This window comes from Ambystoma mexicanum, chromosome 2p (assembly GCF_040938575.1).
Source record: "Ambystoma mexicanum isolate Mex_15411 chromosome 2p, UKY_AmexF1_1, whole genome shotgun sequence".
Lineage (NCBI taxonomy): Eukaryota > Metazoa > Chordata > Amphibia > Caudata > Ambystomatidae > Ambystoma > Ambystoma mexicanum.
The window spans coordinates 1,240,453,046-1,240,479,427 of record NC_090923.1 but is presented as its reverse complement, the minus strand read 5'-3'; the positions used below and the strand labels follow the sequence as shown (position 1 = coordinate 1,240,479,427).

The 26,382-nt window shown below is 48.5% G+C and overlaps 1 protein-coding gene across 1 annotated transcript in view; it reads left to right on the top strand.

The window, feature by feature from the left end:
* The window catches only part of FBXL18 (F-box and leucine rich repeat protein 18), a 595,630-nt gene that overhangs the window by 257,303 nt on the left and 311,945 nt on the right, over positions 1 to 26,382 (top strand). The gene's annotated exons all lie outside the window — the stretch shown is intronic.

The window sequence follows — 26,382 nt, the reverse complement described above, 5'->3', positions numbered from 1 at the left end:
TATTCAAATAACCCAAGAAAGCTTTTCCTTCTACCCTAAAGCAATATTGAAAACAGTGTTTTGATTTGAAGTACGCTGAAGCGATAGAGATAAGTGGGACACCAGAGCAAGTATTGCCCCAAGTCAAACTAAAGAGGGCCCAGTTGGGGAAAAGGAACTTGCTTCCATTGAATGTTTATCATGAAGAGGAAAAACGAAGTACCAGCTATTTGGTTGTGAAGTTACACGTTAGTAGATTTAGGAGAACAGTCCTAGCAGACGAGTGGACTAGGGCAAGGGACTTCTAGTGCAGGCCGGACAGGTAAGTGGATCCAACAGAAGTATTGAATTCTCCGAACCAGGATAACAGTTGTATTAAAGGAGAAAAGAATACTGCTATTTTTGGAACTGTTGTGATGAAATTGTTATGAGGGGAAAACCATCCTGACTGTGGTTTTGTTGGTTGAAAATCCTAAAGATGTATATTCTTGAAACTGTGAAAATTAACTAAAGAAAAGAACCGTTACCTTTCCCTGACATTTGGTACTTCGAACATCTTGGAGAATATAAAGCAATCATTAATTTGACTTTATTTTGGCTGGAGCTTAACTTTCATTTGGTCTCCTTTTGGTTTTGAATCATAGCGAAGGGGAACTGTTGGTAATACAGTGTATGTTTTATGTTGAATGCCATTTTCCTGAGTGTATTTTGTATTGGTAGGAGGGATAGGATTATTTTGTATTAGAATCTTATGTTAGTTTGTGTTTGGCAGGGAACTGTGTGATAGGTTAGGGAATAGAGAGGAGTTTTGCCAACCCGATTATTTCTTTTATAAAAATGGTTTCTAAACTCAAATTGAAGTCCTTGACCCTTTCTCACAGTATACGTAAGGTGAATTGGAGCAAATAGGGGCGCTCTGTCGCTATCCAAAGCTATTTGCACACCTCTACTTTGCGTTCTGTCCTTTAAAATGGGAGAAAATAGAAATTGAATATCTATGCATCATGCTAGACTTGAACCTGAAAACAGTAACTAATGGATCAAGTATGACGTGGAGGTGGGCTGGTCTAGAGCTCAAAACCTGGACAAAGGTAAGTGCTATAAAAGATAATTTTACCAAAGAGACTCTGTCCTGTGCAACCTTGGTTTGCCATGCCCTACTGTATTCTACAGAGACTTTAAAAAGCTCTTTGTGGACTTTGTGGCAAATGGCTATGAAACCTAAAGTCTCCTTGGATACTCTGGAGATCCCGGTGCATAAGGCTGCTTTTGATTTTCTGACATTAGAGACTATCACCATGTATTTGTCCCATAACAGGGAATACGCTGTATGGCACCTAACCAGGACACTGCAGGATGGGTTGAAACTAGGCGACCAGTCAATCACTCAAAATCCCGGCAGCCTGCAATATTCTATGATTGCGTCAACCTCGCTGCTCAACCATTGGAGATTATTAAGTTAATGAGATTCGTCTTCAAGACACATGAGGACATCCAAATATGGCCTCTTTGTGGAACAATAGATACATTAAGCTGGTAGTGTAGATTGTCTTATGTAGGGAGTGGTTTTAATCAGGAGTTTAATACAATTGTGATGTGTTAAAGGATGGGAAAATGCTCGCATTGACTATAATTACAGACTGGCACACTATGTCAAAGGGGGAGCTGTAAAAAAGCCACAGTCTAAGCCACTTTTAGACTTGGAAGGCCCCGTTGTCAGCCAAAGGATTTCAGCATAGTTTCCCGGGTCCCTGACCCACCACAGCTGCAATGTGGTCATGCCACCAGGTACGACGGTCATTCCATCCCTGCCTCGTATCTTGTTGTATCGCCTTTCTCGGTACTGGCCTTCCTGCATCTCTGGCTAGTTTCCATGTTACGGCTGGCTCAGCAGTCTAACATTGCACCACCCCTCCAGGACGTCTGTACGTGAGAGGCTTATAGGATTCTTCCTCCTCCATTCAAGTTTTCTCGTCCCTTTTTATTCTCACTGTTGTACTTCAACGGGGCGTGTTGCGTTTCGTCAGTTGCTGCGTTCAAGGGAATGCCAGTATTACCTTGAGCCTTTGATGTAAAAGCGATGTCAGTATTTGTTGGATGCAAAACCAAAGTAACATCAATCTCTTCTATTCCCATATATACAGACAGAGTCTTCTTTATAGGGAGTCCTTTGTAGCAATGGGAGTCATAATCCTCAGGACGAGAAGTCTGTCTCAGTGAGGTCCTCCTTTCCTTTCTGCCTTAGCGGGCTCCCCTCCCTAGCCTCAAAGGGGGTGACTGTCCCCCTGGGAAGAAGGGGTGAATTGTCCAGAATCGTCGCAACATCTACAAAAAATGTGCAGGCTCCAGGCTCCATCCAATGGAAAACAGCAAGTGTTGGTTGTGCCCTGCTACTGAGGGGGTGGGGGTGGTGGTGGAAGTACAAATGGATCCTGATTGAATGCCCTCCAGAGGCTACGCGCTGGAAGGAAATCGACGAGCGATTTTTATCTGGTGTTCGGTTGGGTGATCAGACTTCGTGTCGCGGTTCTCCTGTTTAACGACCGGTCTAAAATGAATCTCTTTAGAAGAGATAACCATCGAAGACTCACTAGGAGAGTCCTGATGGGCAAGGATCTTATTTTGTAAAATTGGAAAAGACACCAACATTGATCTTGGATTGCTCGACGCAACAGATGTTAAATTGAAATTCAACTTCTGGAATCTGTGAGGTGTCATAATGAGAGACGGACACAAAGTTGTTGTTTTCTCAATGTTTGCCATATTTATTAAAAGGGTGTCCCCATCCTAACGACAATGTTCCTACCTAGCAAACTAAACTAAAGAAGAACAAGTTACTTACCCGTGGTAACGTACTTTTGAATTGATGTTCCTCCCATGTATTCCTCATCTTTGATGCCCAAGTCTGCTTGGAGCTTGCTTTAAAATTATTTTTTCATAGAATCGGGCTCCGTGCGGTGTTGAGTCGTGGCCCTCGACGGCCTCCGTCCTGCCTTCCGTCGTGAAGTTGACGCTGGTATAACTAGCAGGCGCAGCGACAGTTGCCTCAGTTCTGTTTTTCCTCTGCATGCTCTACCAAATATAGAGACGAATCTGGCGTTCGGAGAGAGGAAGGTATAACACAGAAATTCTTGCCAAGTAAGAGGGGAAGGATGGGAGGGGGAGTAGGAGTATGTGGGAGGAACATCCAGTCGAAAGAATGTTTCCATGGGTAAGTAACTAGTTCTTCGTATGGATTGTGTCCTCCCACGTATTCCTCATCTTTGATACACTCCTACAGCAGTCTGTATAAGGAGGTGGGTGCTAAGAATTGCTGTTTATTGTCTTAAAACAGCGCTTGCTTTGCCAAATTTGGCCTCCTCCCCTGACAAAAAGTATAGGCAATAGAATCTACTGAAGGGGTGAAGAGACGACCAAGTAGCTTCTCTGCAGATGTCCTCTACAGTCACCCCTCTTTCAAGAGCCAAAGAAGCAGCCACTCCTCTAGTGGAATGTGCCCTCAAACCATTGTGTGAGTCCTTACCAGCCAGAGAATAGCATTCAGCAATGCACAGAACTATCCAACACAAAATGTTTTTTTTTTTTTGACAGCTAACCCTAACATTTGTCCTGAGTAATCCACAAATAGTTGGTCATCCTGTCTGATATTTGCCATCCTTGAAATATAGTAACTTAAGGCCCTTCTTGGGTCTAGACAGTGCAGCCGCTCCGCCTCTTTAGAAGGATGAGGTGGTGGATAAAACGTCAATAAAACTATCCTATGTGTCAGGTGAACTCAGTCACCACTTTAGGTCGAAAAGATGAACGCACCCACAACCAGGGGTCGAAGTGGGCGGGAGCGGTGCTCCTATACTTTTTAATTTTCAGTTTCACTGTTCCTATACTTTTATTTTAAAAAGAAACCGTTCCGGAATGGTTTAGTTTTAAAATAAACGTGTAGGAAGAAGTTGAAGCTTGAACATTCCTTTAAATAATAGGTGTGTTTGTTTGGGGGTTTGGACTGTGTGTTGGAGGGGCGCAGCGATGGGGTTTGTGGAGAGTGGGGCAGACCGGCAGGGAACATAGCTCCACTACTTATTTAAATACACTTCGACCACTGCCCTCAACACTACTTTGTCCTTAAAGGTTGTAAATGGTGGTTTAGATGATGGGACCTGCAGTTCACTCACTCTGCGGGCTGATGTAATGGGCAACAAGAAAATAGTTTGGAGTGTTAGCATCCTTAAGGGGCACAAATGTAAGGGCTTGAAAGGAGCGCCCATTAGCTGCCTTACCACTAGGTGTAAATCCCAAGTCGGTACAATTAAAGGAACCGGTGGAAACAGGTTTGTCAAACCTTTCAAGAATTGACTCCCAGTTGGGACCTTGAAGTAAGATCCTTCATCCGGCGATCTCTTAAAGATGGAAAGTGCGGCTAAGTAGCCCTTGATTGTGTTTACCTCTAGCTCTAAATGGGCTAAATGGATTAAAAAAGAAAGAGTAGAAACTTTACACGTAAAAGGGTCACATTTCTTCTCCCTGCACCAACTGAAACTTGTTCCAATGGTACAGGGACTTCGCTGATGGCGTTTTGGCCGAAAGCAACACTTCCATCACGTCTTCCAGGAGATCCCAATCTTTGTATCTCACCCTCTCGGAAACCAACCGTGAAAGTTCAGGGTACTGATTTTGTTGATGAAGGAGACCCTCTTATGAGTTCTCTCTTTGGGGAAGATGAATTGGAGGGCAGATGGCCATTTCCATAAGGTCTGGGCACCACGTTCTCCTGGCCCAATCCTTCCTCAACCTCCTTATAACATGACGAATGACTGGGACTGGTGGAAATGCATACAGGAGTGGTAATTGCCAGTCCTCCACGAACGTGTCCCCTAGAGGTCCTCTTTGAGGAACTTCCCTGGAGCAGAACCGCTCATACTTCCGATTGACAATGGTCACAAACAGATCCATTTGCGGGGTTTTCCAAAAGGACAAAGGTCTCCAGAAGGACTTCCTGAGTTAACTCCCACTTGTGCAAGCTTGGTTAGAGCGTCCGTTGCTGTGTTTACTTCTCCAGCTAGATAAACCGCTAGTAGAAAGCTTCCTTCTTTTAGTGCCCAGAACCAGACCTGCATTTCCTTTCTGCACAGGGGCAGAGACCCCACACCCCCTCTCTTGTTTAAGTAGTGCATGGCCACGTCATTACCAGGACATTTCTCCCTGGTATCGAGCGCAGGAAGGCTATCTGCACTAGTCTGATTGCCCTCCGCTCTAAAAGGTTGATGTGAAGTCTGGACTCCGACTGAGACCAGTGTCTGCTGACTGAAAGAACCTTAATGTGTGCTCCCCATCCTGAAAGGGAGGCGTCTGTTACAATTGTCATCTCTGGCCATGGTTGCCAAAAGGGTTCTCCTCTCATTATATTCTTTCGGCAGGCCCACCACAAAAGATCCTGCACAACCTTTCCCGGGACCTGATTAAGGTCCGTCTTTCTGCTGGAGAATTGAGACCACTGGCATCTGAGAGCCCACTGAAGGGATCTCATTCTCAGACGGGCTTCTGGCACCAGAAAAATGCAGGATGCCATGAGCACAAGCAAACTTAGGAAGTTGAAGGCCGTTAGATGTTTGGCACTCTAAACTTTTTGGACTATCTGCAAGAGATATTGGACGCTCAACTCTGGTGGCGAGGCTTTTCCCAGGCTGAATCCAGGACTGCTTCAATAAATTGAAGCTTTTGAGAAAGTGTCAAGTGGGCTTCTTGAAGTTCAGGGAGAAGCCCAGTTAATGGAGGAAGTGGCAAGTGTGACTGAGGTGACTCTGAACCTGTTCCGGAGAAAAAGCTCTGATCAACCAGTGATCCAGCTAAGGGTAGATGTGAATCCCCTCCCTTGTAGACTTGCTGCCGCCACTGCCATAAACTTGGTGAAGACCCTCCGGCAGAAGTGAGCCTGAATGGCAGAACCCGAAACTGATAGTGAGAACTGCTAACCGCAAATCTCTGGTACTTGCTGTGCGTCAGATGAATGGGCACATGAAAGTAAGCAACCTGAAGGTCCAATGACACCAACTTATTCTGGAGTCGAAGAGTCTGAAGGATCTGCGAAAGAGTTAACATCTTGAACTTGTCCTTGCTGAGGATCTTGTTCAAACGTCAAGAGGTTTTGCTGATCCAGCCGCAAGGCGGAAGAAGCTGCATGGGGAGTGCTACCTCTACCACTGGACCCATGTGGTGTCTTCCTCTGACCTCTCTAAGAATATTGTCCTCCCTCCCTTGAGATCTAAGAATAGAATCGAAAAGTACGCCCTGTCCATCCTTGTGCAGAATACTGGGATTGGGACAGTTGTCTGATTGCCACCCCCAGATATTTTGCTGCCGCCCTAGAAGTTTGCAGCTTTTCCAAGGTGCCATCTGCTTTCTCTCTGAACAACTGGGCACCATCAAAAGGCATGTCCAACAAGTGTGCCTGGACATCCGGCCCAAAGCCTAATTTTCTGGGCCATGCCAAACATCTTAAAACAGCGCTTGCTGCCATTGCTCTGCTCACTTCAAGGCCGGATTACACGGACTGTCTCATGCCCTCCCTGCCATTCTGAATTAGGTTCAGGAATCCTTCTCTTTCCTCCCTTTCCTGGATGTGTTCTGCTGCCAAAGCTGCGACTCCCCATAGGGTATAGGTGTATTGGTGAGGGCACTGTTGGCATTGACAGATTTAAGGGCCATGCTTCCAGCACTGAACACCCTCTTTCCCAGGGCATCTAGTTTCCTATCATCCTTGTCTGCTGGAGCTGAAGGGTATGCTAAATCTCTAGAAAAAGATGTTGCTGCTTGTACCATCAGACTTTCTGGGGTTTGGTGCTGTGAGAAACCCGAGGGTATTCTTACTCCTACTCCCCTTGGATCCTCTCCGCAGGTGACCAGGGAAAGGTCATCTCTTTTCAATCCTGGCCCTGGGGGTGGAGAAGCGAAGGAGGATCACCTGGTGGAGGGTCCTTGAGGATTGGGAGGGGGTGGTGTAAGGGAGGCATGGTATCACAAGTATGACACTGACACAAAAGGTACAATTTGTAAAACCTTTATTAAAGTTTCTGGGTTTGGAAAAACTCCTACTTTGCCCTATAGCTAGGATGGGAGTAGTCTCTAACATCGAATAATAAATAAAACCATCCTAGTTGCGTCCGTCAAATCAAAATGGCCTATACTAACAAAACCTAATGCCTGCCCTATCTCTCATACAAAAAGTGTTTTAAAGGTGAATATGTATGGAAAGGAAAATCAGTGTTGGAATATGAAGAATAAATGTGTCTTTATTTATAAAATGTATTTCTAAAATGCTGGAGACAAAGGCCCTGAGGCATAAGAGCGCTGCAATAAGACACACAACGGATAACAAGAAAACATGTCCGCTCTCCTCCCCACGTTAGACTGCACAGAGTAAGGCGTTCCCTGTAGACAGGATGACACACACTGGCTCAGGTTCTCAAAACAAAGGCAGTTAAAACGTGGATCGAGGCCCGCCTAACCTTCCACGTTAAAGTCTCTCTTTCCAGCTTTCAAAACACAGTTAAACAAAGTTCACGCCAGTCTCCCTCAGTCGGGCTCGGACCTTTCAAAGCAAAAGTTCACGTAGGTCTCCCTCAGTCGGGCTTGGACCTTTCAAAGCACAACACTTGCAGAGGTTCCCTTCCCCATGCTTAATTCACATCCTTTACGGGGTTCCCTTCCCCTAACTTATTACACTTCCAGTCTCCCTCAGTCAGACTTGGACCTTTTCCTGATGTCGAAGACTTTCGAATGTGCGTGACTTTTACTATAGACCTCCGCAGGACCAGCTCACACTCTTGTTTTATTTGCTTCAGTGTCTCTTGGTCTTGGTAGTTCGATGTCTTAGGCACAAACATTAAACGTTCACCTTTTTACCCCCCCGTACCGTCATTTTCCATGGGGTTACTTTCGATCACTTCGCTTTTTATAGTTCATTCACTTTATCACACAAAAGTCCTCTTTCACAGAGACTTTCAAGTGGGCTACTTCCTTTCGCTGGACCACTCCGCTACTCGGTATCGCTGGCTTTACAGCTATCAGGAATTCAAAGTTCATCACAGGTCTGCCTTTCTTCTCGTCTCATCCACACGCGTGCAGACTTCAATTGTGCAATATACTGTTGCAACTTCAATCTTTCCTTAACGCACACCAGTCTTTTTATGTCGCTTGCAAACTCACCGGCTGTGTGCGTTTCTTTCTGGTCTTCAGTTTTTCAATTCACGAGACCAGGTTAATACCACAGGCTTGGCCTCGCTTCCCCTACCCTGCCGTTCACCGGGGAGGGTCACTGGCGTCCTTGAAACACTATGCAGTTTTCTTGTCTGGGACTTGGCCTTCTCTGCATGTCTTTCGCAGCCTTTCGGAGGCAACGACCTCCTGCAGGGAACTTGCTCTCGTCCCTTGGTCCGTTGCTCTGCTCCAGTAGGTTCACCTTTGCCCTGGAAGTTCTGCTCTTGCTCGTGTTCCACCTTGCTTAGAGTGTCTCTATATGTTTCGCCTTTTATCCGTGTGAGGAGAGCTAATTGGTATCAGATGTATGCACTTAAAATCAAGTGCCTGACTTTGCCTGATGCGATTGGCGGGACATGTCCAATCAGATATGTAAGGGTTTGCCTCTTTATAGTTGCCCTCTTCCTCGGCCCAGTGTTTGTGTAGAAAGGGGGGGTGAGGGGTCAGATGTACAGGAAAGGGGGGAATACTGCGTTTCACCATCGGTTGCCTCACCGCCACTCCCCAAAGACTCCTCACCCAGGTGATCCTCCTGCACTGGCCCATCCCCAGGAACTGGATCCAAAAGCGATGGCCATGTACTGGCCATGTCCTGGCCACCAGGGTGACAAGTCCCCGAGGGCTAACGGGTGAGACACCCTTTGGTTTCTCACAGTGGCCTCGGTCGAGATATATCTTGGAAAGGAGAGAGGGTCTTCCCACCGCCCTAGTCGTTGCCGAATGAGAAAAACGCTAAGAGAGTACATTTAGGGAGCAGGGGGTGCACGCAAGGGGGTCACGCGATCACCTTAGTGCATGCATTACCAGTTATATGGTAGATGCGGGTGTGCACGCCATCTTGGCAAGCAGCAGTCATTTTAGAAGTTAGGCCCAACCGCGGCAAACAGTATTTTGTGTGTTTAGTATTCGGCCCTTTGCATGAGCGCGAACACCACCCCCACCCTGGCCAGTTCTGAGAGATCTACAACCTCCTCCATTGTTCAGAAAGTTACAGGCCTTTGCACCCTGGGAAGGATGCGCCCTGCAAGCTCACGAGAAGGGAGCAGAGCGCATCTTGGCAGTACCATCCCATAGAGCAGATAGCAAAGCCCTCCTGCACCCATCTATCCCCACATGAGAAATGTAGTGTTGCCATGTGCGAGAAACGTGAGGGTATTCTCCTGAGAATGCCTCAAGAATCCCTTATTCAGGTGGCCAGGAAAGGGATGGTGCTCTTAGACCCCAACTCTAGGGGCGGGCGAGAGAGGGTCACCTGGATGGGGGAGCCCGGGGTTATGCTCAGGGAAATAACACAGGTGAGACGCGACATTCTACCGAAGAGGAAGAGGAGAAGGACGGAGTCCATAAGACCTTTGTAGTTTGTACCTTCTCTGCTTCACTTCCTCTCACCACATCTCTCTTGCCCACATCCAGTAAACCCTCCATATATAAATCGCCTCCTCCTAGGATGTGTTTTTGCGTGTGTTCCTTCTCGAGCGCTAGAACAAAGGAGAAAGTCCATTTGTATCGGATGCCTTTTTTTGATAGCTCCCGGACTTGTGGGCTCATCAGCCTCCTTTTCTGCACAGTACTCCATGCCAGGTTCTAATAAAGTTGAATTGGTGACCCCTGGAATGTTAGTGGTTCCTTGGTTCTCGCTGCACGGAGGACTGCTTTTTGCGCATGTAATGTGAATGCCGGCAGCACGTCCCTGGGTCTGCCACCAAGGCCACATACCAGTCTGTGAACACAGTCCAGGCTCACCTCCTCTGGAGTTCTCAACTAAAGTATCTGCAAAGATCTTCTGGACCTGTTGCTTGTGGTCCCACTCGGCAACATCTTCTGGCAGGTTTTTAATGCGTATATTGACCCTGCACGACCCGTTTCCCAAGTCCAGCCTCTCAATTGCCTCACTGTGATCCCTTTAGTCTGTTTTCACCTCTTGCAGGCCCTGTTCAAGAAGATCTGTCCTCTCCCCAGCTGGCCCTGCTGCTCTTTCATCTCTGCCAGCACCACATTGAGGTCGGACTGCATCAGTTGAAATGCTTTTGTTAGGGAGGACTGCAAGTCCGTCAAGTCATTGTGCAGGTCCTGTTATGAGAAAGCCTCTCTAGACGTCTCCGCCCCTCGATCCTGCTGACCCTGCCATGGCCTTCCCAAGTTTAGCTTTTAGCCTGGGCTCACCCGGGCTCCATGTAGTGGGAAGGGTTCCTGGTGGGTCCCCTATGCTGGGGATATGCTTATGCGACTTAAGGCGACTATTAGACATTCAGATGGCCCATTCGGGGGCCTCGGGTACCCCCTACGGGCAACACGGATGTAATTCGGCATGTCTAAAGTAGGTGGCTCTCTTTTACCCAAACGTCAGCGGGGTTCCGCCACTGCCTGCCACTCGGACCTTACTTTTGCCCACCTCGCTGCGGTCAATGGGTTTGGGGCTAAGGTTTTATCCTGCCTCGTAGTTGAGCATGACTTTTCACCTTCTATGGGCCCTCAGACATCTTTGCAGACTACATTATCTCCACAGCGAGCCCCTCCGGGGAACGGCACCCTCCTCTCCCAGTCACACCAGTCTAGCTTGTGAGGCGTTCACCTCGGCACACAGGGGGCCCGATACCCCAATGTTTCACCAGCTCCACAATGCCCCTTTATCGCCATCGTCCGCCTCTGGGCGCCCAGTGTCTCCTCATACCTGAAGCCTTAAGCCGCAGCCGTACCTGGATTTCTGATGCCTCACGCCCTCTGTGGGAGGTTCGATGCCCAGAGCTAAGCCCAGCTTGGGCGTCACTTCCTCAGAGCGCCACCAGCATCCGCATCGGCCGGCCTGCCTCCGTGATCACCCGGTGTGAGAAACTTGAAGGTACTCTCACATCTACTCCCCAGGGATCTTCTGTTCAGGTGGCCAGGGAAGGGCCATCGCTTTTGGATCCCGACCCTCGGGGTGGGCAAACGAGGGAGGATCACCTCGGTGGAGGGTCCTTGGGGATTGGTGAGAGGGTGCCCTTCACTAACACTGACCTACCAACCCTCCCTCGGTCTTCATGGGATATTGTCAGTTCTTTCCAGTTTTTCCAAATAATCTTGAGACGAGGTAGGGGCAACTAAGAGCAATGCACACTTTCTATTGTAAACACCACTCTGGTACTGGGATGAAGAGGAGGGACCTGGATGCACTTAGTAATCAAGGTCAGGCATGTCGCACTAACAGGGTTGCACAAGATTAGGCAATTGAGTCTAACTCTTTTCACCTGCAGCCTGTTAATAATGATAAGCTGGAGCCCAAAAGCAGAGAGATAAGAGAATCCACTGTTTTGGGACCCAGCCAAAGAGCAGAGATGTCGGCAACGATTCCCGGAGACCTGCCAGAGTAGCTTTGCAGGACCGAGAACCCTCTACTATGAAGGCAGGCAGCAGAGGAGAAAGAAAAGCAGTCTGTGCTCAATCCTGGGGTGCACCTGGAGCTAAGGAAGACGCCGTGGATGCAGACACTGTGTGGAGCAGAGCAGAGGTGCCGGGCCGTGTCTGGAGACGTGCCCGGCGAACAAACTGAAGGTTTTCCCGTTCTGGGAGAACTGCTGGGAGGAGTTGCGAAAGCTGGTAAGTGTCAGGAGACACTGAGGAGAGTGAAGTGCTCCGAAGGAACTTTATACAATTAGTACCCGTTGAGGGGGTTGTGGCGGCCTCCCAGCCATTGGAGAGGCTCAGAACGTGGGCGTTACCAGATGGTAATCCCGCCGCCCTGAGCCTCCACAGGGCTGGCGGCCGCCATCTCCCCTTGCCGGGGAATGAGGTAAGTCTTCCCCTCCCACACCCACAGAAATCCCTCCCACCCCCACTTACCTTCTTTTCTGTCCATTTCGGGAACGGACACGCTGGGAACACTTGGGTCCCCAGCATGTCCGCTCCCGATTTGCGACAGGCCGTAATGGAAAGGAAGAAGGGAAAGGAAGAAGGGACTACTTTCCATGGTTGCCATTTTTTTGTTTACTTTTTTTAATGGCCACCATCGAAAGAGAGAAGGGACTAAGTAGTTCCTTTTCCCGTTTCCATGGCGGCCCTTTATTTTGTTTACTTTTTTCTAATGGCCGCCATGGAAAGGGAAAACCGACTTCATTTTGGTCATTTTTTTACTTTTTCTTTTTTTACTGTTCCTAAACGCCAGAGTGTCTTATGGGCTGGCGTACTAATAGCAATAGGCCCCTCACAGGGGTGGCATTACCACTTCATGTAATGCCCCGGGGCCTTCATTAAGGGCCTGTAACTATGGGCCCCGGGGCATTATATGAAGTGGTAATGCCCCCTGCTCGGGCCTATTGCATAAGTAACGGTTCCTGCGTTTAAGTAAACGCTTCTTATATTGAATACCATTCGGCAAAGAAAACCGCCACACTGTTGTGGCTGTGGTTGCGCCCAGGGGCTATTGCACCAGTAAACGGGCCGAAAGAACTGAAGTTAAACACAAAGTACTGGTGCATATTGAATACCAAACTGAAAGAAAATCGCTAATTGAGTAAACCCAAGTAAACCCAAGTGAATGCTACCCATATTGAATACCGAACTGAAAGAAAGTTGCCATTAAAACAAGCACAGGTAAATGCTACCTTTTTAATGAATGCCGAACTGAAAGAAAGCTGTAAAATGAGTAAACTACGATACAGTGAATGAACACTTCAATAGATATGTCAACCAGCACTATCTATTAAGAGCAGTATGGATAGAATCAAAGGCATATGAAGGATTGAAGAGTTGTGGTGAGCATTATGTGTGCAAACGTCAGAAAGACTGCCAATTAGAGTTGCAAATGTGAAAGTCACCAATATATTACAACCCAAGAATTGTCATCAAAGAGGGTTACAAAGAATACAGTGAAAGCCCAAAACAGAAGAGTCTACTAGGGGCCCAACAGCTTTTGGGATACTTATGGCATGTCCTGTGATGGGTGGACCGTGCGGTCTGACAACTGCGCCTAGACCAGAAAGTTTCCTAATATGTAGAGCTACTGGTTGCTTGACCTGTGGTGGGTGGACCGTGTGGTCGGACAACTGCACCTAGAACAGGAAACCCTGAATGATGAACAAGCTGTGAAGAACTGTGAAATACTTCGTGAAGCAAACCTGAAGGATGGGCAATCGGACCAGTGTTTTCTTTTGAACTATTGAGCAGATGAAACCCACAGTGAATGTTATGTTGAAGTCTTGGGGAAGGGAACCCTGAGAGTCAAAGAGTGAAGGACACTGTCTTGGGCAAGGGATTCCCAGGACCTTCCTTGTGTGTGAATTATTTGAACTTGGAGAAGGTAATTCCAGCACTAGATCAAAAACTATGGAACTGAATCTTTATTGGAACTGTGTTGAACTTGAAACAGGGAACCCAATAATGACTCAATCTGAAAGGAGTTCATTCTTTACTTTTGAACCCATCTATTTGGTATCAGGTAATAATGTCCCCATACATAATGTCCCAGAGAAAAGCCATTGGCGACATTATATATGGTGACATTACGTATGGGATGGGTTAAGGGGATGTCCCCTGCTCCCCTTGTAAAAATGTTCAATGTAATAATGTCTGTGCAAAAAATTGCGACTTTTTTGTCAGGAGACATTTTTGCAGGGTCATTATTACATGGAACCATCTTTTTTGTTGGGAAAGATTCCCATGCTAGGTTTTGAGACAGAAAGACTTTAATTTTGGACTTAAAGACAAAGGCTTTCCTTGGGATTTTCCCTGCCTAAAGAAACCTAGTATAGTATAGGGCTAGTTAGGCGTTACACCATCCTGATCATTAAAGTTTTTTTTAGAATTGCACTTCAGTTGTCTGTGTCCTCTCTTTTGATACCATGCCTGTCTCATGGGCCGATGCCACCATGGGAGTGAGCGTCTCACGGGATGGCCCCCACCACTGTCGACGCTGCTGTCCCGATTCCCCATAGGCGTCCTGGCTCACCCCCGCAGATCCTCTGTTTTGCGCCTAGCAGACCCCTGATCAGGAGAATGCAGGTGGATGCGGTCTCTCTCGCTGGGTGCCCGACTGGAGGCCACCCTCAGCCCTGCAGTCCCCATGCCAAGTCCGGGGTCGGGCTGCCGCTCTATGCCCACCAGCAGCAAAGAGGCTTGTGGACGATGCGCCTGATGAACTTTGCTGGACCCAACTACAGCAGAGCCTACCTGATCTCAGTGGAAGGCGTGTGCACACATTTCTGGGTACTGAGGAGGTGCGGGAACCTAGTTAAATTTAAGGGTGCATCACAGCTTCGACCAGAACGGCTTTCTAGTTCCGGCACCCATCTTGTCTCCTTAAAGGAGTTGTTTGATGATGCTCAATGATGTTTGTGGTGCAATGGTCGTACAGTTCTTTCTTCTCTGGAGTGGTATTTTGAGCTCTGCTATGAACTATGATTGCAAGGGGACAGGTACATATATTTACAGACTTTACTGTACTCTTGTAAATCAAATGTAAGCTGCAAGCTCATAATGGCAGGTACTGTATGCTTTATCCAACCAAGCTGCAAGTAATTCACAGTGGCAAAAATATGTTTTCATCGCCAAAGGAAGCCACTGAATTTGTTTTGCCCCTTCGTTTGATGCTCCCTGAAGGTGGCTCTGACAGATCTGTTTGGAAGTGCTGCCGAATGTGTTTGCCTTTGTTTTCGTCTTTATTTTCTTTATTGCTTTGCCTATTGCACATGTTAAGGTGGGTTTATACATAAATGTATGCTGGGTGTTTTTTGATTGGGCTGCCTCCTATGTGATTAACTAAATGTGGTCTTTCGAGACGTTTTTCTAGGGGTTCATTGAACAGCGTGAATTTTGTCGGGTTTGTGCCACCTACATGTTTTTGTTGTTGGTGTGTAGGTTTTAAGGGTTTTTGTGTAGTTCATACATTCTTTGCAAGTTCCATTTTATCACACAATGGTGCAATATTTCTAGATGAGGTGATTTTGGGAATGTGTGGTTTTTGGCCTCGTTGCCTTTTTGAATTCAAAGGAGTGGGTTGGTATGGAGGGTTTCCATTTCTATGCTTAAAGCTGGATTGTGTGCCATACCAGTCTTGTTTACTAATGGTGTGTGACAACCAACTTAACATCTACCCTTGTTTCAAGGAATTAATTTCCGGTCTACAGCTCATGGCTCCTCACGTGATAATGGGTTTGTTGCAATAATGTGGGATGTCCGTGGTCTTTATCACCTGGTTAAGGTGAAGAAGTGTAGGTTCTATATGGCACGCCACAGTTAAAGTGGCTTTGTTACAGAAAACGCATCTCTTTCGCCTGCCTAGGCCTGGTTTTACCGGAAGGTGGGGCATCATTATTCTTCATTCTCTACGCATGCTGAGTAGTGTCTATCATTGTTCATCACACATTGCCTTTCAAAGTAGATACGCCTTTGAGAGTACGAGAGTAGGGCTGATTTTTTTCTAGTGCAGGTGGTCAGATTGTCTTTGTTTATGCCCCCAGTATGAATTGGTTGCAAATGTACCCAGTTATGATATATGGAGGGGATTTTAATACAATTCCAGATGCTGACGGGGACAGGACCAGCAAGGTGCCTAGGAGCCTATACACATTTGCCAGAATAATCTTCCAATTGGGCATCTTACACAGGCTTATTGATGTTTGGAGCGACAAGCATTGGACTCTGGGAATTTAACTTGTATTCCTCTGTACATGATGCAGCCGCGTATATTGATATCTTTCTCATTTCCAGGGGAGACTATCACTGGGTTCTGGAGTATTCAGTCTCCCAAGAACACTGTTCGAGTTGTCCTTTGTTTCTCCAGCATGGGGTCTGGCATGGATTCACATGCTCATGAATATTCCCAGTCGTCAGGCCGGGAATCCTCGGTATAGAAAAAAATCAGTATCAGTTTCGTTTCTGATCTGTCTTTCTTAGTAGTAACCAATCACTGGTCTCTGGGTCATACTGCCCCCAGCCAATGACTGCCCTCTCCCTAAGCCCCGCCTCTGGCAGCCATCCTCAGATTTTTACCGCACGTCCAAGTGTTGGGAGTCCTCGTGCTGTAGCTCTCGAGCTTTTGCTGCGTTTTCGCGCTTTTTTCAGGAGTTTTTTCTCATTTTTCGGTTAAATAGAGCCTCAAGCTCCACTGTTTCTACATCCGATCAACAGGGATCCGTTTCAGAGTTTTCTACGCCCCTCAAGGGTGAAGTTTTCGTCCAGTTATGCTTTTGGAGGATTCCAGAAGTTCCGAGGCCTACCCCGGACATGGCCCAGGAGAAAGGAAGCTCGACGCCCGGGAAGCTGCTCAGGACCTGCCCTGGATGCCAGCTTCAGAATGTTTTTAAGGAGGACGAGCATTCGTTATGCCTCTACTGTCTCCATGAGGACAAGACGCACACGGAGAAGGACTGTGTTTTGTGGGAACATGTCGGAGCGGACCATGAAGGATCGCTACCTCCGTCTCGCCAACTGGCTGGAAGGGAAGAGCCCGTCAGGCGAGAAGAAGAAAAAGAAGTCCGAGCGGTCTTCTAAGTCCTGTGAGGGCACCCCGGCGACGGGGGCCATACAAAAGGCTAAGCACCGCGACTCCGTGGCCACCGGGAGCGCCGAACGGTCGGGCTCCTTGGCTGCCAGGCAGGGCGCATCCTCCCCGGCACTATCAACCACAAGCCAACGCTCTGGCTCGGGTAAGAGGAAGTCCGAGAACCCGGCAAAGCTTCTGGAGAGGCCCCGATCGATCTCAAAGATTCCGGCAGAGGAGTAGCGAGGCTTGGACCTTCCCCCCAAGGTGAAGGCCCCAGGCGTCCAGAAGGTGACGATGGCCTTAATTCACCCTGCTAAGACCTCGATTGAAGATGTCGCCGCGGCCCTGGCTCAGCCTGTGGAGGCTACACCAGTGGAGGCGCCCTCAGGACCCAGAGTCTCCCTGCCACCGCGGAGGGAGTCGTCTTTCAGGCCCATTGAGAAGACCCCCACGAAGTCCTCGTTAGAAAAGGTGGGGGAGGGGCTGGTGCCCATCGTGGATACAGACACGATCTCTGAAGAAGAAGTCATGGAAGAGGCCCAGCCCATCGGGATGGATCCCGACGAGGGCGACGACGTCGCCGACAAGGCTCCTCAAGAGCCTTTGCGCCCATCGTTTCCGGCGCCGCAGGACACTTCGGCGGCCATTTTGTCAGCGATTCAGTCCTTATGCTCGGAGAGAAGGACAAGGTTGCCCCTTCCCCCGACGGAGGTACCTGAGCCCGACCCGACGGGGGAACCGGAGCCAGGACCTTCGGAAAGTCCACCGCATAAGAGGAGGAGGATGCATTCTACGCCACCTCTCCCACCTCTGCGGCCTGCTCTGCCTTCCCCCCGGTCTACTACCCACAGGGATGATACAGGCACGGACACGGCTACGACAGGTACAGATGACGACGGGACGTGTCCCCCGTCGCCCCTGCTCGGGCGTCCCCACCCGACGAGATTGGATCCTTTCATGCCATGATTTCCAGGGCATCCGAGCTTTTCCAGCTCTGCCCAGAAGAGAAGAAGAAAGAAGGGTTCCTTTACCAACGGCACGAGGCTAAAAGGAAGACGGTCCTCGCCGTACCGCTTCTTGATGACATCTGGGATGAGGGGCTCGCCCTCCTCAAGAACCCTGCCATGGCGCCGGCAAAGAGGGACCGGTACGAGAAGAAGTACCGGGTCCCCGACGCTGCCCCCTTGTGCCTTCGGGCACAACCTACCCTGGATTCGGTCGTCTCGGCGGCGGCACAGAAGAAAGCTGGGGGGGGCATCGGCCTCGACATCAACTTCCCTGCTGGACGGCGAGGGCAGGAAGTTGGACACGATGGGACGACGGATCATCTCATCCGCAGCGACGACTATCAAGGCGGCCAACCCCCTGGCTATCGTAGCCCGCTACGACAGGGAGTTGTGGTTCAAAATCGCCCCTCTGTTAGACTTCCTTCCGGACGCCAAAAGGGCTGAGGCCCTTGAAATCCTACAGGAGGGTGAGGTTGCTTCGGACCACGCCATCACGGTGGCAACGGACATCGCCGACACCGGTTTCCGTCAGTTGGGCAACGGCGTTTGCTTGAGACGATGAGGATGGCTCAAGGCCACGGATTTCCACCAGGACGTACAAGTCAAGGTTTTGGACATGCCCTTCGACGGGAACAACCTGTTTGGGAAGGCGGTTGAGGAGTCCCTTCAGGCCATCAAGACAGACACAGAGACTGCCCAGGCACTGGGAGTGCTCCAACGATGACGGCCGTCCTTTCCGAGCTCCGGAGGCAGACAAGGTGCCTCCAAGGGATCCGGCAGTGGCTCCTCCACGTACCGCCAAGCGGCAAGATCTTCGTCCCAGGAAGCCTGCAGGGGACGCGGCAAGCCAGGTGGTGCCCGTCGTCGTCGACAGGGAGGTCAAGGAGGCAATGCGGCCTCCAAACAAGATTGAACCGACCGTGGGGTCAGGCCCCCCACCGAAGCACCCCGGTGGGAGGCCGGCTGGCGAGGTTCGTCAGCGTGTGGGAGTCCATCTCCACCGACCGTTGGGTGCTGGACGCCCTGGCCCAAGGGCACGCCCTCGAGTTTCAGAAGTGCCCTCGCGTTCCACCCGTGGCCAGGAAGGAAAATCACGTCCCTCAACTACTGTTGGAAGTAAGGGCGATGCTCAAGAAGGGTGCCATCGAGCTCATCCCAAAGCGGCTTCGGGGCTCCGGAGTTTACTCAGTACTTCCTCGTAAAAAAGAAGACAGGAGGATGGCGCCCCATCCTGGACCTACGACGACTGAACAAGTACATCAAGGCGCAGAAATTCCGGTTGGTCACCCTCCAGCACGTGCTGGGACAGCTGGAGGAGGGCGATTTCCTGTCGTCGTTGGACTTGGAGGATGCGTACTTCCACATCCCCATTCTAAAAAGACACTGAAAGTTCCTCAGGTTCGTGGTCCAAGGGCGGCACTACCAGTTGAAGGCCCTCCCGTTCGGATTGAAGTCGGCACCCAGGGTGTTCACGAAGTGTCGCGCACCGGTGGCGTCGCGGCTGCGCCTACAGGGTATCCACGTCTACCCCTACCTGGACGACTGGCTCATCCGGGCAAGGACGAGGGAGCTCGCCGTGGAGCACACTGCGAAGACTGTCCAGCTGCTCACGGACCTGGGATTCTCCATTAACTTTCCAAAATCCCACCTGGTTCCGTCGCAAGTCGCCCTGTTTCTGGGAGCCAAGCTCGACACAGTGGCGCGGCTGGCCTCGCCATCGGAGGAAAGGACCAGGACCATTCTGGGCAAGGTGCAGCGTCTGCTGGCCACGGACATGGCCAGGGTAAGATCTATCAAGTCCCTCCTCGGGATGATGTCCGCCTGCATTTATCTGGTGCGCCTTTGCAGGCTTCGGATGCGCCCCTTACAAGAGTTCCTCGACGCCCGCTGGGTCCAGTCGACGGGCAGCTTCGAGGACAGGATCCCTCAACGAGACGTTCCGTCAGGCGATCCGGTGGTGGGGTACCCGCTCCCATCTGTCGGCGGGCACAGACTTTCAGATCCCAGCTCACCAGGTGACGGTGACGACGGACGCCTCCCTGGAAGGTTGGGGAGCGCACTCCGGAGATCTTCACGCGAGAGGCCTTTGGCTCCCTGAGGAGAAGTCACTCCACATCAACATTTTGGAGCTCTGCACAGTGTTCTGGGCCCTCAGGTCCTTTCTCCCGTCCCTCAAGGGCAAGGTCGTGAGTATCTTCACCGACACCACGATGTTCTACATCCGGAAGCAGGGCGGAACCAGGTCCCCGGCCCTATCCAAGGAAGCCCAGGATCTGTGGCATTGGGCCGTCGCCCAACGGATGTTTCTGGTGCCTCTTCATCTGGCAGGAATAAAAAACACGATTGCCAATTCACTCAGCAGGGAGCTGCGCTCGTGCCACGAGTGGGAACTACGCCAGGATCAAGTGGATCGACTCTTCCGACGATGGGGCGAACCCCAAATCGATCTCTTCGCGACGGCGACGAATTCCAAGTGCCGGAGGTTCGCCAGCAGGTTCCCCCAGCCGAGGAGCATGGGCGTTGCTTTCTCGTTCCCCTGGGACGGCCTATTTCTTTATGCATTCCCTCCGCTGCCGTTGCTGCTCCGGCTCATCAACCAGCACAAGAGGTCCCGGTGCAGGATGATCCTCGTCGCACCGGCGTGGCCGAGACAGATCTGGTTCCCGGACCTTGTGGACTTGCCAACGTCCACACGGGTCAAGCTGCCGACGGACGCAGACCTTCTCTTCAGAGAAGGAGGCGCCATTCTTCACCACAACCCGGAGTCGCTGAACTTGCAGGCCTGGCTCCTGCAGCACTAGAGTTTGGAGGGTACGACATCCCGGCCGACTGCAGAGAGTTTCTTGCAAAGGCCAGTGCGTCCTCAACTCTCAAGTGCTACGGACATAAATGGAAGAGGTTCTCTGTCTGGTGCCGTGCACAGAAGATTAACCCTCTGCGGATTACGGCCCCTCAAGTACTGCCGTACCTACTGTCGCTGGCCAAAGCTGGACTGGCTCACGCCTCCATCAAAATACATCTGGCTGCAATCTCCCGATATACCAGGATTACGGGACGGGCGTCCTTGTGATCTCATCGCCTGGTGAAAGAATTCATGAAGGGACTATTCCGATCATTTCTGCCGGTGAAGGCTCCTGCCCCGGCGTGGGAGCTTAATGTGGTGCTGACCAGGCTCATGGGGGCCCCATTCGAGCCTATGCATTCGGCGCCTCTGAAGTTCCTGTCACTGAAGACAGCTTTCCTCGTGGCCATCACATCCGCACGACGAGTGGGAGAGATCCAGGCCCTATCTTGCAAGTCTCCATACTTGACTTTTCATGACACGAGGGTCGTGCTGAGGACGCACCCCTCCTTTATGCCCAAGGTGCCGTCGGACTTCCACCTCAACGAGCCCTTGGTGTTGCCAATTTTCTTCCCGTCGTCTCGCTGGATGTAGCTAGAGCGCTGAAGTTCTACGTGGACCGCACGAAGAGTTTTCGGAAGACGTCACAGCTGTTTGTGAACTTTGGGACTGTGAATCAAGGGAAGGCTCTCTCGAAGACTTCCATTTCCAGATGGCTCTCCGGCTGCATCATGCACTGTCACCGGTTGGCAAACCGACCGCTGCCCGGCCGTCCGAAAGCCCATTCGACCAGAGCGATCGCTGCTACCACGGCGTTCCTGTCTGGTGTGCCCCTGCTAGACATCTGCAGGGCTGCGACATGGAGGTCGACGCACACCTTCACAAGATTCTACTGCGTCGATCAGGACTCCAGGGAGGAGTCCAGGGTCGGCCAAGTAGTGCTGCGCAACCTGTTCGCCTAAGGTGAGCCTGGTGAGGAGGTAAGAGATGCTTAATGTTGAGTTGTTGTATTGCTTAATGTTGAGCCTGTTGCCACACTCTGTGATTGTGCATGTGTGTACTGCTATGTATTCTCTTATTCATGAGCATGTGAATCCATGCCAGACCCCATGCTGGAGAAGGAACAAGTTACTTACCTGTAACTGTTGTTCTCCAGCATGGGTCTGGCATGGATTCACATGCGAACCTTCCCGCCTACCCCTCTGCGGCTCTTTACTTGGTCATACTGCCACTTTATGTGCTACCAAATCTGAGGATGGCTGCCAGAGGCGGGGCTTAGGGAGAGGGCAGTCATTGACTGGGGGCAGTATGACCCAGAGACCAGTGATTGGTTACTACTAAGAAAGACAGATCAGAAACGAAACTGATACTGATTTTTTTCTATACGGAGGATTCCCGGCCTGACGACGGGGAATATTCATGAGCATGTGAATCCATGCCAGACCCATGCTGGAGAACAACAGTTACAGCTAAGTAACTTGTTCCTTACTCATACCTTCAGAGTAGTTTTTTACTCGATTGGAGGTTTTAAACCCAATTTCCTTCTTGGTCAAGCTTTTCGGTCCAGTTTCCTCAAAGAAATATCTAATTACTTTGACATTCATGTGGCCTTGATGGCATCTTGTGCAACAATCTGGCAAACATTGAAGTGTTTTTTATGTATGACCAAGTGATTTGAGGTCTTACTCTTGGGAATTATTTAAATAAATTGGAGGAGAAACTTTGTGCGTAGGTGAGGACTTACCCAGGAGCCTGATGACACAAAACGTGCAGATATTCAAACTACTTGTATCAGTTTTGTGAAACCGCAGAAAGGGTGTGCGCTGTCTTGGTAGACATGCCACTGCTTGGCACTGGTGGCGGAGGCCAAATACCAAGTAGGGCGCTTGCTATATTGCTTCGGCAGGGTGGGTTGGAACTGAATACTAATATACAAAAGCTTTTTGGTGACTCTGGCACATTGGACCACAGTGATGCATCCACTTTTATTCCCAGTTGTATACCTCCATGCAGCATAAAAGTACAGCACAAATTTATTTTTTTAGGACCAGATGACTCTTATCTGGGATCATCACAATCATTTGGAGGCCCTTAATCAAATTGTTATTGAGGTAAAAGTATACAGAGCGTTTGATAGCATGACTGGGAGCAAGAAACTTGGGCCCGATGGCACTTTTTATTTTCTTTTTCTCAAGGCTTTCTCTGGTTATTCGTCTTGCATCTATTCAAGCTGTATGAAGAGGCCCTTGAAAATAAGTAACTCCCCTAGACAACTTGTGAAGTTATAGTAATTCATTTTGAAACTATATAAAGATGTCACATTATGTACTTCCTAATTTCCCATTGCTTATATTAACCAGACAAAATATTAGCTAGGATTCTTGCTAGCAGGCTTCTCCCATTAATGCCTCTGTCTCTTTTTGGTTTAGTTTGCCTTTATTCCATATCTTATAACCGTAGAAGACTTTTTTAAAAACATGTTTTATTTAGTCTTCATCATTTTATTAAATGCGAATGCCTAGCCATCTGTTAATTTGAATTTCGAAAAGGTGTTTGTCTATTGAATTGCCTTTTCTTTTTTATGGTGCTTGGTAGAATGGGAGTGGGAGCTCGATGTATACCTCTGGTCAAATGTTCCTATACACTTCTAATAGTCAAGGTATGTTCTAATGGGTGGATATCAGACAAGGGTTTCCCTGGAGTGTGGTACTCACCAGGGATTTCCTGTTCCACGCATATTTTTGCCATAGTGGTAGAGTCACATGCTGCCTTTCTTTGCAAGAAACATACACACTGTTACCTTAAACTTTATTCCCGTAGATTGGTTATATATTTGCATGTGGGTAATATGATGTTTTTTGTTGAACGACCACAAAAAAACTTGCTATTTAAATGTTTGACGAAAGTCAATACGGAACAGTGTCTTGCTTAAAAAAAAGTCAGAGTTTTCCTCTTAAGGCATATGCTTGGGCACTGGGTAGCAAGCTTCGCCGATACGTCCCAGTATACCCTCTGCTTCTAGGTGGACTCACCGGTCTTCGTTGGCATCGATTCTCTCTCTCTCTCACGGTCTGCAAATCAAGGATTCCAGCCTGCTTTCTCCTTGTTCGCCGGTCCTCTGCAGCTTCTGCTGGGCACGCCTGCTTTCCTCTCTGCTTCGGTAGGCGCTGTGCTGCTTTTCTCTGTCTGCGAACGCCCAGTAGTACATCACTGGCTGCTGGCGTTCCTGCAGTGGTTCTTCACCCTGCAGCTTCTTTCTACATCTGACAGTCGCTCGGCTTCTCCACGCTGGTTCCCTGCCCCTTCACAACATTGTTCAGCTCTTGGTTGCCAGTCGCCACAGCAGCTGTCGGTGTCTTTTGGTTTAAGCTGCTTAAATGTCCTGAGCACTAGTGTGTGCTGGGAAACACTAGAATGCTTGTCGAGCTTGTGATCTTTTTTGGCCCGTTCTCTTTTCTTCATCCCAGTATTTCAAGGATTCTGGGAACCGTAGTCGCTTAGTCACAATTGATCTATGGACTTTGAATAAGCATAAAAAGGTTTTGATGGATAAGTGGATTTGTAAAAGGTGATTCCATCAGGTTGGTAAAGTAGGTTTATAGATTTTATGAGTTTCCCTGTTCTTCATAGAAAAAGGAGCAGATGCATGACAATAGCACATGAGAGTTTCAGACGTTGGGTGGTTATTGTTAAGGGAAAATGGGGGGGATACCATTTCTCACCTGATGGCGCCATGACATCTTCCCAGAGGCTGTCTCCTCCTAGATGATCATCCCTCGTAGTTGCCCCCAGGGTCAGGATCAGGTAGCGGCTGCAATCCCCTGGCCACATGGGAGGAGGTTACAGCTGGGGGATCAGTGATGACTCCATCGGATTCATCACAATTCCCCTTTTCTCCTTTCATACTGCTGGTAAATATGGTTGGTGATTATGTTACATATGAAAAGCTTTATATCAATACCATGGAAAACTTGCACCTATATACACACACATACATGTTTTCCCTGATAATAAGGCATAAAATAAGCAGTGTCGTATAGCAATTTGCTATGCAATTCTGTAGTTTTGCTAATCAAATGAACACTTGTGTAGCAAAGTTAGCTATTAAAGTTGCTCTCTTCAATGAAAGCACAGCTCGCCCTGCATGCCTCTCTTGCCGTCGGTGCTCTCTTCACCCTCTTTTCTTTGTTCACTTCAAGTGCTAATGGGCGGAGGGGGGGCGGAAGTACAGCAGTAATCTTCTCCTCCATCCACTCTTGAGTGCCAAATGCATGTGTAGGAGTGCAAGCATTTGTTTTTCAAGTTATTGCAAACCAGAAGTAATCAGGATGTTTTTTTTATTAAGCTTTTTATATCCTGTCTGGCAAAGAAAAGTATGTGTCAACTTTATAGCTTTTAAAAAGACAGTCCTGCAATTCCATTTCTAAAATGCAAGTTGTTATATAATACATAATTACAGTATTGAGACTGTAAAACCTTGCAACAATCCATGCTTTACAGTAAAGTTTAGGTTAGTGTATCTGAATTTCATAATGTCAACTAGATTTCATTTTTTTGGGTAAGATGCATTATGTTGACTAGTGAACGTTTGAAAATTTACATTATCACATGATCAAATGATCAAATGCTTTTTATGGAAAACCTAGTTCTGTAACCTGCAGATTGCATACATCTTGTAACTGGTGCTCAACCCATGTTCAAACCCATACTCCTTGACATTCTATATTATCACCCTGTTGCTCTATACCAGGAACCCTGAAAGTGCGATAACCACTAACTACAATAATCCACCTACTTTAGCCAGTTTTCTGCCTGCTACGCAATCCACTCTGCTTAGTCTTTCTTTCCTCTTACATAATAAATACACAAAGCGAACTAAATGCATACGCAAAGTAGTGATCATAGAGCCATCCAATCTGTAGATCTACTGCAATACCAAACACTGTAGTTAGCCTCTAGAGCTCGCTTTGCTGTATGATTGCATTATATATTACCACCTGCAGGAGACAGCTGGGCAAACTGTTTTCAGAGCCTTTTTTTATCATCTCTATTTATTTGTGTCCATTCATGCAGCTCACCTACATTTCACAGACTCCTCTATGGCTCTCAAAGTAGTTTCGCCCACTCAGTCGAGCGGATTTTATGAAGGTCGAGTAGCATTTACAAGAGATGTTTGAAACTTTTATTTAACATCTACTTTGTTTGCAGTACATGTCAAATAAAACTCAGTGTGCAGCAGTGTGCCAAACATAGTGGGTTTGTAGTGACACGCTCCATTTGACAGAAATCGCATTATACATTTGTTTTCCACCGTTTCTATGGGCCGAGTGCATTTCTCTTAGGTTGAATAGATAAACTAAGTTACCCGACCTGCAGGTTTAGCTGAAGATAAAAGATTTGCAAGGCCTGACTCCTCACAAACGTCTTATTTCAGCTGTAAGCAAACCTGCTCTATTGTTGCTCATTTCATGTCTTGGGTACAAATAACATCCAGTGACATTAACAATATTAGCACAAAATTGCTATTCAAATGGGTGTCTTTGCTAATCAAAAACATTTTAATTGGCAAACTCTGCTAATCAATTTTTTTAAAACTAATGTATACCTTTTAATATCCCTGAAATGCTTTAAAATATTTAGGGGGAACTCCCCTCCCTTGGCACTTTTCTTCATTTTAGGATGGGTAATATCGCCAAAGGTTTATTTCGAATGGATTGTGTCCTCCAACGTATTCTTCATCTTTGACATGTAATGTCCAGCTTCGGCTGCTTTGGATTTTTTTTTGGCAGAGGGCGCCCTGCGTCAATGGCGTTGAGTCGATGTCCCTCGGAGGCCTTCATCGAGGG